This window comes from Vigna unguiculata, chromosome 3 (genome assembly GCF_004118075.2).
Source record: "Vigna unguiculata cultivar IT97K-499-35 chromosome 3, ASM411807v1, whole genome shotgun sequence".
Lineage (NCBI taxonomy): Eukaryota > Viridiplantae > Streptophyta > Magnoliopsida > Fabales > Fabaceae > Vigna > Vigna unguiculata.
In genome coordinates, this window is record NC_040281.1 from 53,699,215 (window position 1) to 53,712,594 (window position 13,380).

Genomic DNA, 13,380 nt, shown 5'->3' on the forward strand with positions numbered 1-13,380 from the left:
TTAAATTATGTTTGAAGTGGTTAAAATTAAATAGAAATATCATTAGTGACCAAAAAATTTGTCATTAAATTACATATAAATTAGTAATTAAATTGGTCACTAAATCAAGTACAGATTCGATCATTGAATCGGTCACTAATTTAGTCATTGATTCAGACAATAAATCAACTACTACCACCAATGACGAAAAATAGTGACTGATATGGGTTACTGACTAAATCAGTCACCATTTCATGTTTTTCTTGTAGTGAATTATCATATACTATTCCTAAATATCATTATATATATATATATATATATATATATATATATATATATATATATAATTTTAACCACTTCAAACAGAATTTAAAGTGAAAAAATTACATTATGATTAATAATGAGTTATAAAATAAAAAATAATTAGATAGAATATATCGAAATATTATTCTACATGATGAAAATAAAAAAAATAAATAAAAATATTAAAAAACTAACAAATGTGTGTTTTAGAAATAATTTGAGAGACTATCGAAAAAAATCACACAAAGGAAATCAAATGTATAACTAAGGTATGATAAGACGAAAAATATCTTAGAGAATTAAGAAAACTTTTCAAATATTAACATATAATTAATGGTTGAAAAATAACGAAAATTATTTTAATGAAACAAAAGAGTTCTTCAAATTAAATAAAAATTAATAATAATAATAAGTAAAGAATTTTTTTTATATTATCTTAAATTGAGAGTATAAACATTCTCATGTGAAAGAAAAATTTATAATAAATAAAAATATTAAAAAATAATATAAATATTCAAATGTGAGGCATAATTTTTTTTTAATTAACATACATCATTTTAACATAATTACATAAAGGTTATGATAAGATAAAAAATATATTGGAGATGAGAATGAGTTTCATGACAAATGAAATAATTAAAAGAAATAAAAAATAGAAAAAAAAAATATATATATAGGGGTTACTTGATTAATTGTGAATATTTTAATAATTTAAACGAGAATGGAGATATGGCGGGGACGGGTATTATGGCGGGTATATGTACATCCCCATACCCATCCCCATACCCAACTGAAAAAGTCGGGGATTCCCCATACCCATACCCATACCCAGTCAATGCGGGGATTCCCCGTCAAAACGGGAACGGGTTCGGGCAATATCCACGGGGACGAGTTTATTTGTCATCTCTAAATATACCTTACAAATATAAAGACAAAAATGTTATTAAGCATATTATATTTCACAATCTTTTCAATAAGCAATTAGTTGAACCAATTTTTTTGTATATTTTTATTAAATAATTAAATAAAGATCAAATTGCAGATTGATGGTATTCTTATAAATCCAACAAACGGAGTCATGATGTGACACTCTAGATACGTAAAAATAAATTAACATTGTTGGTAAAGTAGGATTAAAGTCATGAATTTTAAAAGGAGAGAGACATAGGTAGATCAAGAGTTTGGAAGAGAAAGTAAAACTAAAATTACTCAATAGTTTAGGAAACAAAAATATGATTAACTTTTTTATTTTATTTTAATGATGGTTATGAAAGAAAATTTTCGTTGTATTGACAATTTTGATAGACAACTTTATTTCTTTTAAAATTTAACTTTCAAAAAAACTACATTTTATTTTTAAATTGACATTGTGATTCTATTTACGACTGAAAACCTATAACCATTGTTAAAATGGATCATCAATTTTCTTTTTCACCGGTGGTAAGCTCGTTAAAATGATTTGAATTTAAATATTTAAGTTTTTTCAACAAATAAGTATATTTAAAAAAAAAATTAACTAAAATTTATTGTCTAATTTATAATAATTAGTTTTCAAGATAAATTTTAATTAATCTATGTATTTAAATATTTATTTTAATGTTGTTGGACGTCAAGGTCTAAATTTTTATGAACATGTGAGCCAACTAGATTGTATGTAAAATACAGAAAGATATAACATGCCTTTTGATTGAGAAAATTTTCTGCAGATAAATTTTGATTTCATATTGTTCGAAAACATAATTGTAGATCGGAGATGAAAAATAAATATGTCTTTGTGGATATTGATTAAATTTGCCTTCATTTTGACGGAAAATTTCCACATTATCTAGATATGAATATGAGAAATATCTAACTTTTTCAATTGGGTATGAGAATGATAATGAATTCATTTTGTCCCTTCCCCCATACCTGCCATAATACTCTCGTTACCGCCATATTTCTATTTAAATTATTAAAATTTTCATAGTCTATTGAGTAACATATTATATATATATATATATATATATATATATATATATATATATATATATATATATATATATATACACACACACACACACACACACACACACACACACACATCACACTTTTGATTTTTACAAATTGTTTGGCTTGTCATAAAATTCATTCTCCAAGATATCTTTGGTCTTATCACAACCATGCAATTATGTTTAAATGATATATGTCAACTAAATGTTTTGTATGTCTCACATTTGAATATTTCTACTATTTTTTAATATTTTTTTATTGTATATTTTATTTTCACATGAAAATGTATATCGTTCTCAATTTAAGTGTTCAACCCATAAACCTTTCATTTGTTAGGTTATATAAAAAATTATTCTTTTATTCTATTATTATGAATTTTTGTTTCATATGAATAAGTGTTTTGTTTCATTAAAATAATTTTCATAATCTCTCAATCATTAACTAGATTGATATTTGAAGATTTTTCTTATATCCCTATGTATTTTTCATTTTATCATACCCTTAATTATATATTTGATTTCCTTTGTGTGATTTTATTTTATCGATTCTCAAATTCTTTCTAAGAAACACATTTGATCATTATTTTAATATTATAATAGTAAGCAAGCGCGTACAGGTACGAGTACGAATATATATCTTTCACCCGGTAAGAATGATGACGAGAAAAAAGTTTAATACTCGTTGGATTTGAGTATGAAGTTAATGATGAATTTTGTTCTCTCTGGATAAGTATGAGATAGCAAAACTCGTTCCCGTCCTATTACTATCCTATTGTGGATTGCTTAATTATTTTAAAATAAATTAGTGAAAATATATGCGTGTTTACTTTTCTATGATAATAAACTATAAAAGGAAAAAATGTCATCTGAAAGATAAAAAAAAATAGATACCAAAAAGGGGAATCTCTTAATATATTAGTATAAATTATAAGATTAGGGGAATAAGTTTTTTTCCTTACTTCTAATAAAAATCTCAATATTATGGTTCAATTTAGACTCATAATTTTAGAAATATAAAAATTTAATTATTTTAATCAAATTAATAATTCTTTCTTCCCTTCCTTTTAATCACCATGCAACCTTATCACTCTATTATTTATTTATGTTGTATCGTAAATAGTTTTTGTTTATTTTGAAAGTAGTTTTATAATTGTAAAATGATTAAATTTAAAAAACTGATCAAATAAAAAAATTAGTTAAATTTAAAGAAACGGATATCTTAAAAGATAAAATTAAAAAACAAACATACACCTAAAAAGAAAACCCGCGCTATAAAAGGTATTGATACCTATAAACATTTTTCAAACAGGTGATTTATATTTCCGACGAGTCTTCAGAACACTTTGATGTTCAGTTTAAATCTGTTGATCAAAATACAATATATTTCTAACGACTTTTAATTATTAGCAAAGATTTTATTAAACGATGTATTTGTTGACATTTTTCTTAAAATTATATATGATGAAAGGGATTCGGAACCAAAGTTGGGCAAGGAACTTCGTGGTTGACCTTATTAGAGGTGAACAAATAAGATTTTGCTTCTTCCTCCCATTTGAAAATTGATACCTTCTTTGTGATGAATTTCTGTGTTTAAAATAAGGAAGATATTAAATAAATAAATAAATAAATAAATAAATAAACAGCTTCTAAATGTAATAAGAAGCGGGAGAGCAAGTGAAAAGCTGGGGATTAAATGATTAATGCAACCTAAACACTGACTTAATCAGTTTATTAGTAAACAAAGTTAGGTTAATAAGTACTCACTTAGTCAAATTCATATTTTAATTAGCTTCTTAACAATTATTTTTTAAAGCTTATAACTGAAGGATCTATTCACGTAAATGACACATCATCATCATATTATTATTATAATTATTATTTATCTTATTGTAACTGATACATTACTATTTAAATACTTATGATCTCGCTTTGTATTAAATATTTTAAAATGTCAACTCAACGGTTATATAGATTATATTTTAAAAAATATAATCTATACGATTTTTATATAATTAATATCCAGAGGCTAAAATTGCATAAATTTGAGATAGTCCTCACTCTCACTCCATTTCCTGCATATAATAAGATGAAGAATTTGAAGAGGCCGGCACGATGGTTGTTACTCACCAACCATGATGATTGGTATATATATATATATATATATACATGAATACGCATAAATGTTTTGTTTAACCATGACCAAGATCTCAATTCAATCTCTTCAAGATTGTTGACAAAATGACCTAATACAACAAGATTATTTCATTAATATTAATAGAGATAAAAAAATAATTTGGGTTAAATAGACATTCAATAAATACTTTTAATATATATATATAGTTAAGAATATAAGTGTGAGTCTAATTTTCACATTGACTAGAAATGAGAAAGTAGAGCACTGTATAAGAATTAAGGCCCATAAATCTACTGTCTTAAGGTTTTAGACTGAGAGTGGTATCAATGTCAGTGGCGGATCTTGAACCAATATTTTAGGGGTGCCATAATTTTGGTTGAATTACTCTTTTCGTCCTTTTTTCATCCAAAAATGTCAAGTTGGTTCTCTAATTTTTACTAGTATCAATTTGGTCTCTATTTTTTAAAAATTGATACAATTTGGTCCTTTCATTAAATTTCTTGAAGCGTGGATCAATGATTTTTCATCAAAATTGATATTAGGATTATGTCAGTTACACTGAAAAAGCAAACCATTTTTATTCAAGACTTCAATCTTGATGAAAAATATTGATCTGATTTAATAAATTTAACGATAAATGACTAAATTGCATCATTTTTACAAAAATCAGAACCAAATTGAGATTAAAAATGACTGAAGGACCAACTTGATATTTTTGAGCGAAAATGTGGACCAAAAGAGTAATTCCAAAATTTTTACACAAACTAGTAAAAACATTACATTTTTTTTGTGATAATAAAAAATAATAAAATAATAATTATTGTTATTATTATAATTATAAAATTAAATATAAATAATTTTATTATTTTACTATAATTATTTTTCATTCATAATGATTAAAATTAAAGAATAAATAAATAAAAAATGGTTAAATTAAACAGATAATTACTTAAAAGATAATATTAATAAAATAATTATTTTTATTTTAAAATATATTTAAAAGGTAAAATGAAAAAATAAATATGGATAATAAAAAAATAACGTTTCTTTTATATAGATATGAATATATATAAAAAAATCAATTAACAAAATATATTAAAAAATTATTTAAAATAACATAAAATTATATAAATATAAAAAATTGGGGGAGCCATGGCCCCCCCTTTGTCACTTCAAAGATCCGCTACGGTCAATACCTTATGTGGTTGAACTCATGTCTCATTGATGTTTGTATCTCCCCAATAAAATTCTCTCTCTTAAACCTAACATATATATAATTACATTTTTATTGATGAGACAAATGAGTATCTCATAATATTCAATATGTGAATATTTATTATTTGTTAATAATTACTAGTAAATTTTATTTGAGTATTTTTTTAAAAGTTAATTGATTAAAATAATATTATTAATGAGATAAATATTAATCTTAACATTTAAAATTTGACTTAATATAATTTTATTTTGGGTTAACTATGTTTTTGTTTTTAAACTATAATGTACTTTTGGTTTTAGTTTCTATTTTAAAGTTTGACATTGTTAGGTCCCCATCTTTAAAAAGATGCATGAACATAGTTCTCCTTATCTAAACGTGGCAAACAGGTGAACCATATCAATCCTTTGTTTTTGGACATGTGGTATATTTTTAAAGCATTAAATATTTTTTTACTTCCTAAATTAGGCAGTGAAAATGAAATTTGTTGATGTCCCAAACTTTGTTATATTTTGGTCCTAAACTTTAACAATGATGGTCCTAAATATTAATTTTTTGTACATGTTAAACGACGTTCTAGACTAGCATTAGAACTTGAACGTGGCATAAATAACTCAAACGTCAATGTGAAATGTGTTTGACACATAAAAAAAAACTGACGTAATTGAATTAAAATGACTATATTAATTCATTTTTTAAGTTTGAAAACCAAAATATATCAAAGTTTGGAACAAGAAAGAATTTCAATTTCACTTCAAGTTTATGGACCAAAAACATATTTAACCCATTTTTAAAGCACATGTTTATATGCTACACAACCTAACACTTTACTATTTTTATTCTCTACAATTTTCCAACTACTATCTTCCACATCCATCCCTTTCCTTCAATTTCTAGCACAACACATTCATCACCTAACATGCATAGGATACTTAATTCTCCATTCTCCAATTCAACTTCTTCCCTTATCCAAAGCCATTTATACATAACATATAACACTCATAATTTCTCTCATTCCTTCATACAACACCTCATTCAATCTTCATCCGCAACACATCACCACTCAAGTTCAATCTCATCTCTAATCAACCATATCTACATCGAGTAGCACACAACCAACACTTCAATCTATCACCACCTTGACTCACCATCCACACTCATAACACAAAGCATAATACTCCCTTGCACACAACAATGGGGAGGTGCCTTACAGAGATGACCATCCCTGACAACTTCAACGAGTCTTGCAAGCTCAGTTTGCAAAATCAAATTGCACCAATTCATCTAAACTTGAGTTCAATCCCTAATCCACCAAAATTGAAACTCAACCCATTAACAACCCCACACAGAACCTATCGAGGTTCCTTTATCATCCAATTGTTCCTTCATAACCACACTAATCTTCATGTTGTTGTTCAAGCGTCCACCAATTTAAAGGAGAATAAAACAAGAAAGAAGAAAAAATTTAAAAGAGGAGAAGATGGGCAATTGTCTTGTGAAGAGCACATTACGATCACCATTTATTCTCCAATCCTCTTCATTGCACTTTTGCCTCGACACTGGTGACGACCATAGTTTTTGGCATGACGATTGGCGGTAACCAGACGAAAACTTTGTTGAGTCACCCATGGTGGTTTCGTGTTTGGCGTTTTAGGAAAAAAAGAGGGAAGGTGCCCCAAGTTCCAAAGAAGAAAAAAAATGGAGAAAATAAAGAAACAAACTAGAAGATTGAAGAATAATTCTTTTCACTTAAAACTTACACATGTCACATGTCCATAAATGAAGGATTGACGTGACTCAACATTTGCCATGTCCAAAGAAGTTAATGTCGTTAAGTGAGGATGATTGTATTCATGCATTTCTTAGGTATGAGAACTTAATATGATCAAACTTTTAAATATGGACGAAAACCAAAACCATGTTATTGTTTATGAACGAAAAATATAGTTAATCCTTTTACTTTTCTATTTAAATTGTTTTGAAAGATTATTTATTTTTTAAAATTTATATTTTAGCGCAACACTACCATAAAATCCCTCATTAACAACCAATTTTACCAAAAAAAAAAAATGTTAGTCACTATAGTTGCCAATTTAGATATTAATTTACAAAATGAAAAATTATTGATTACGAAAATAGTCACTATTATGAATAAAAAACTATAATTGGTCTCTAAATTGATTTCTAAAATTTACCTACTCAGATTTTGGCTACTAAAGGAAATTGGTTGCTAACATTAGCTATCAAAATTTTTGCTATTAAAGGAATTAGTTTTTAAATTCGTCTCTAATTAATTAATAATCAATCTAGTAATCAATTATAGTTTTTTATTCATAAAAATGATTATTTTAATAATCATTAAATTTTTTATTTTGTAAATTGATCATTGTAGTGACTAACAATTTTTTACCACTAAAATGATTATTATTTAATAGTTTTTTTGTAATACAACTTATTTAACTTCTTTTCAAAAACTAATTTTTTTTTTTGTATTAGTATTGTAGTAAGTAATTTGATTTGAATTGAATATTAATATTAACTTTTTATCTAAGTTTATATTTTAAATTTTTTTTTTAAAAATAATTTTATTTAAAGTTAAAAATATATATAAAAAAACATCCGTAAGTATTCATGTATATTTAATAGAATAAATAATAACACTGATCTTTTTCTAAAAAGGAGAGATAGTAAGTAAGTATTACCTATATTCGAGCCAAACAGTTTTCATCTACTCACCACTTAATATGTTTAACTTAATTTAAACGTATTTGATGTCGCAAATTAAGAAACTAAGTGTGAGGCCCGACTTACTTGTTTTTTAGGCATTGTATAAGTTTAAAAAACTATTATTTAATTAATACTATTGATTTGGTTGCTGATTAACTAAAGCTGGTTATTAAAAAGAAGCTAAGTCAACGAATTGGACAAAAATAATGTTTACTCATTACTTGATCTGTGATAATGTGATAAAGAATTTAATTTATTATTTATCTATTAGATATTCTTTTAAAAAATATCTAAAAGTTTTTTAAAATTTATGGGTATCCATATATATATATATATAAATATTTTTTTTATAAATTATGAAAATAAAATTTAAATAAATTTAGGCTTAAATACCTTTTTGGTCCTCATTTTCATAGTGTTTGTTGCGAATGACGTGGCACAATTTGTATTAGGGTGTATTACGTGTACTGTACAGGTGGCTTAATTAGATTTTGGGGATAAATAAATGAGCTAGGGTTTTGGTAGGGAATGTTTGGGCAGTTGGTGAGTTTTGGCAATCTTGTTCCTCCATTCCCAATTGGAGCACACACCTAGCAGTTTGGGAAAGAGTGATCTTAACAATTAAAGAGTTAAATATTGATGCTTACAGATACCTTATTGCTATACCTCCAAGGTATCTCTACTGTACAAATACATGATTTCTATACAAATACCTTATTTCTGTACAAATACCTGATATCAATTGGGAATGGAGGAACAAGATTGCCAAAACTCACCAACTGCCCAAACATTCCCTACCAAAACCCTAGCTCACTTATTTATCCCAAAATATCTAATTAAGTCACATGTACAATACACGTAATACACCCTAATACAAATCATGCCACATGTACAATGCTCCATTAATGATTTAAACGGCGTTACAGAAAAGGACCAAATAAAACACGAATTGCGAAAATGATGACCATTTTAAACATTATGTGAAAATGAGGACCATCCGCAACAAACACTACAAAAATGAGGATCAAAAAGGTATTTAAGCCATAAATTTACATTAAAATAAATAAATAAAAATTTAATTAAATTTTAATTTTAATTAAATTTATCCTGATAAAATATAAATTAAATTTTAATTTTAATTATCTTTAACTTAACAAAATATAAACTAAACTTGAATTTTTTGTGGATAACGAATACTATAGGTACAAATAATATGATATTCGCACCCAACCCGTTTATAAACGAGTATTAAAATATTCGTTACATGCTATCCCATATAAAAATCCCATATTTATCCGTTGCCTGTGAGAATAGATATTAATGAGTGGTCCAATAGGATCTCGATAGCGAGTGAAACTATATGCTCAACAAACACAAAATTTACTAGAAAAAGCTTTACACAATGATTAACTTTGATATCATGTTAAGTATTGAACTTTAAGTATAATTCAACTTATAAAATCAATATATAAGGTAAGATTTATACTTAGTTACAGGATCTTCAACCAATATTTTGGGGTGTCAAAATTTTGGTTGAATTACTCTTTTGGTTCATTTTTTGTCCAAAAATGTCAAGTTGGTAATCTAATTTTTTTTAGTCTCAATTTGGTTCCGATTTTTTAAAATTGATGCAATTTGATTCTTTTTGTGAAATCTCTTAAAACGTTGCAAAGATTTTTCATCAAAATTCATACTTGAATTATGTTAATTATACCAATGAAGCAAACTACGATTATTCACAACTTTAATTTAATTAAAAAATCTTGACCTGATAAAAGTTTAACAAAAAATAATCAAATTGCATAGATCAATTTGAGATTGAAAATAATGAAAAACCAACTTAATATATTTGAAAGAAAATTAAAATCAAAAGAGTAATATCCAAATTTTTTATATACACTAGTAAAAATATTATATTTACTTTTTTATGATAATAAAAAATAAAAAATATAATAATTATTATTATAATTATAAAATTAAATATAAATATTTTTATAATTTTACTCTAATTAATTTTTATTTATAATGATTAAATCTAAAAAACAGTTAAATAAAAATATGGTTAAATTAAACAATTGATCATTTAAAAGATATTATTAACAAAATAATTATTTTAATTTTAAAAAATATTTAAAAGATAAGATTGAAAATGTGAAAAAAGATTATTTTATATATAAATATAAATATATGAAAAAAAATTAAAAATTAAAAAATTAAATATATTAAAAATATTGAATTTTAAAAAACATATTTAAAATTATATATTAAAATATATAGATTTAAAAAAATTTGGAAGGCCATAACTCCCTCTATCAAGTGCAAGATCCGCTAAATAATATATTCTAAACTATTTTTATCTTTAATTCACATGAGACGATTAACTTATGAACTCTTTATTACCCGACACATATTAACCAAGTTGAACCATTATTATAAAAAGCGCCACGTGTCTGACAAATGTCAAACCATGAATTTAAAAAACGTTTCTGAAACAGTGACATGTCTAATCTCCTTGGCTGGACGCACGAGCGCATTGAATATTTTCGTCACTTTTTTTTTTTTCGTTTACAAATCTTTCACTTTTCTTTTTAGATCACATGTTCTTATTTGAATTCCTATTTTAAATTTTTAAAAAATAAGTATTTTTAGTTTATGTAAGAGTAATAATTTTTGTTTAATTCTAATAATTTGATTGTGATCATAATTATTTTAATTTTAATTTTTCAGAACACAACGTGTATCTAGATTTATAGCCATTTTGAGATGGGATGTGATGCAATGCAACATATCTCTATCTACCGTTGTGAAGTGAATAAAAATCGTTTCCGTAGACTTTTACAAGTGACGAACTAAAATTAAAAAAAAAAAATTATGAGGAACAAAATGAAAATAGATTATATTTTCATCATGTCATCATCAAATATATGAAACAACAAATATATATATTTTTAAAATGTATCAGACCATACTTGCTTTATTTTTAATTTGTGTAAAAGTTAACAAAATATATAAAACTAAACTCACCTTGCGACTAATCCAAAACTGGGTCGAGATACGAAGAGATGAACCGTGACCCTTTACCAAACATAAGACATAGTTAAATAATATGCAACTTTTCCTATCATATTCAGTTAAGGATAAATTAAAATACAAAAGGGAACATAGTTTTAGCAACATTTAATTTCAAAGTTAAGTAACTTAAATTTTTTTAATGTCAGGTGATACTTGAACTGAGTATTTTTTACTTGACAACTTTTTTAATTATTTTTTCACGTATACATTTTAGGAAGAAACCAAAGACCAAAGTCAAAGTTAGCATTAGTTTGAGATAATTACGTTAGCGTAGTAGAATTGAATAATTTTATTATGTTTACAAATAATTTTAAAAATATGATGGCAGCAAATGCATATATCGTGCATTAGAACAATATATTAATTAAAAATACAATTTTAAAATTATATTTTATTTTCCATACATTTTACATGTTGATAAATTGATATTAATGTTAATCAGCTTATAGCCCAATAAAAACTAACTTGAATTTCAAAATCAGAACAGCGAAATCACAAGTTTAACTCTACGAAATTGTAAAAAAAATATGAAGTAATTACAGTAAATATCAGATGAACATAAAGTTTTTTAACTCCACTTCCTTATTCCCTCAATTACCATGCTCCCCTGCCTACACAGTTCTCCCCTACTTTACAAATAACAGTAAAATATATTTTTCAAAAGTGTTACCTAATAGATCCAAATAGAATTTAACAATTTAGGAACTCTATCTAATTTAATCTAAAGATTTTTTTTATTAAATTAGATTATGAATTTATCTAAAATTAATTTAAGTCAACTTGTATATATCTCTAATCTGTAAAAGAGAGTTAGGAAGAAAATGTTAAAAAATAAATAAAAAAAGTAATAATCACGTAATTTTGAAGAAAGTCTGATCAAAAGTAGTTTGATAGAATTTCAAATTGTGGAGGATGGGATAGAGACAGAGCTGTTGATCAATAAGCCTTACCATGCAAATGATGTAAAAGTTCGCTAACGATTTGTATTTTCAGAAAATAACAAGTTTTCTCGTTTTTGGATAAAAATACAGAGTTTATCATAAAAAAATGACAGGTATTTAATATATATATATATATATATATATATATATATATATATATATATATATATATATATATTAAATAGGTTTACATATGTATTTCCGAATCTAAGAAAATACTTTTGTGTCCGTTGTTTATTTTGTATAATAATAATAATAATAATAATAATAATAATAATAATAATAAACTCTAATATGTTTAAAATAAGCTCATTAACTTTGATTTTAATCTTTATAAAAAAAAATGTTTGTCTTTTATCTTCATAAAATTTGAGATCACTATTTTTTTAATTCTTAAACAATATGTAATTTTAGTTTTGGCTATCATAAAATATTTCTTTTTGATTTTCATCTTTCTAAAACTTTAAATAACTATTTCAATCCATAGGTATCTATTTTAAAGTAGAAAATAATATTTATCTCAGATATAATAAGATTTTTTTTAGTTATGAAACACTATTATTATATCATAACACTAATACTTATTTAATTCATAAGTAGTTCACCAAGTCATCATATAATAATAGAAATAAAAAAAAAATATTCACTTTCAGATCTGAATAAACTCAATGCCAATTAGCCGCTAAGCACACATTTATATATTTAAAATATTTATATACTTATAGATCTTAACGTGATATTTTTAATCAAATTACAGAAATTAAAATCAAAACTCACTCTTTTTATAAATATTAAAAACATATTTAAATTTAATACATAATACTGTATAAAATTGATGTTTTTTTTGGCGTAAAGTTTATCAAGAAATCTTTTATCGTAACTGCAAAAGTCGTGTAAAAAATAATAACCGTAAGGCCCTCTATTCTAAATTTTTATAGACAATTTTTATATACTAATACTAATACATGTAAAATTTTTCAAAAGAAAAAGCATAATAATAATTACTCATACTTTAAATTTATT